Below are 1261 nucleotides of genomic sequence, written 5' to 3' on the forward strand. Positions count from 1 at the left end.
TGACGGGTCACGTGACCAGAGGCAGGAAGTGGGAAAGCTCCAACAGCCAATCAGAGCAAAGAATCTCCTTTTCTCCATTTCTTCAGTTCCCCATGGATCTTCAGTGTTTTTTGACCAAATATTTAAGGACTTGCTGCCCACAATGCAGATGTCAAGATTTTAGCTAATAAGACTGAATTGAAGCAGTGAATAAAACTTAACTCTGAGGGTTTCATCAACATCCACCCAGTGATTCATGAGATATTTTGCTAACAGACAGTCACTATGTTAACTTAAGCATATCAAAGGGTTTAACAAAGATGTTGCACAATTAGTCAGCCTTCAGAGTGTGTCTTGGGGATTACTCTCAACCAGTACCACACTGGGTTTCAGCTCGATATCTCTGAGTGGTCCTTTTGCCATTTTTGTGTTTGTCAAGTTTGATTAGCTGTGGCAGCCATCTTGAATTGAACTGACTCTTAAAGTTAAGCGGTTGTAGACACACATCCACAAATCATTAAAAAATTAACTTAAAATCCAGCCAATAGTTCATGAAATATTTGTCTAACAGACAAACAGCTGGTGGTTACACACTCGCCTTTCATAATGAACTCTGGGTTCAGGAGTTTCATTTGTTCTGCTTCATATTTGCCTTTCACCTGTTAACCACTGTTGTGCCATCGATGAGGTCATTATTAGTAATGATGAGGTCATTGTTAATGATGACAGCTTCAGCCCCACACACTGAACAACGCAGTGACACTGATGAAACACAGGAAACTTCTCTGGGTTTGGTAATAAATTAAATTCTTGAAATGAAGCGTGGAGACGTGCTCTGACAGGAAATCAGTTCTTCCCTGTCGGAGCAAAGATCTGATCTGAGAAGATCGTTAATCTGCAGATTGTAAAACCTGTAGACGATGGCAGGAGGTTTCAGCAGGAGCAGTTTCTGTGATCTGCTYGGTGCAGGTGTGTGTCTGTGTCACCATGACGACCATAAACATTTAAAACAACTAGATTTATATCATTATTCTCTGCAGGATTCACCATCCTTCTGCTGTCAAGCTTCCCCCTCGTCCAGATCAGCTTAGGTAAGATTCTGGGTTCCACTGGTTTATTTTACTGGTTTATTTCACTGGTTTGTTTCACTGGTTTATTTCACTGGTTTGTTTCACTGGTTTGTTTCACTGGTTTGGTTTCACTGGTTTATTTCACTGGTTTGTTTCACTGGTTTTGTTTCACTGGTTTATTTCACTGGTTTGTTTCTCTGGTTTGTTTCACT

Source organism: Austrofundulus limnaeus, unplaced genomic scaffold, assembly GCF_001266775.1.
Source record: "Austrofundulus limnaeus strain Quisiro unplaced genomic scaffold, Austrofundulus_limnaeus-1.0 Scaffold438, whole genome shotgun sequence".
In the NCBI taxonomy this organism is placed as follows: Eukaryota; Metazoa; Chordata; class Actinopteri; order Cyprinodontiformes; family Rivulidae; genus Austrofundulus; species Austrofundulus limnaeus.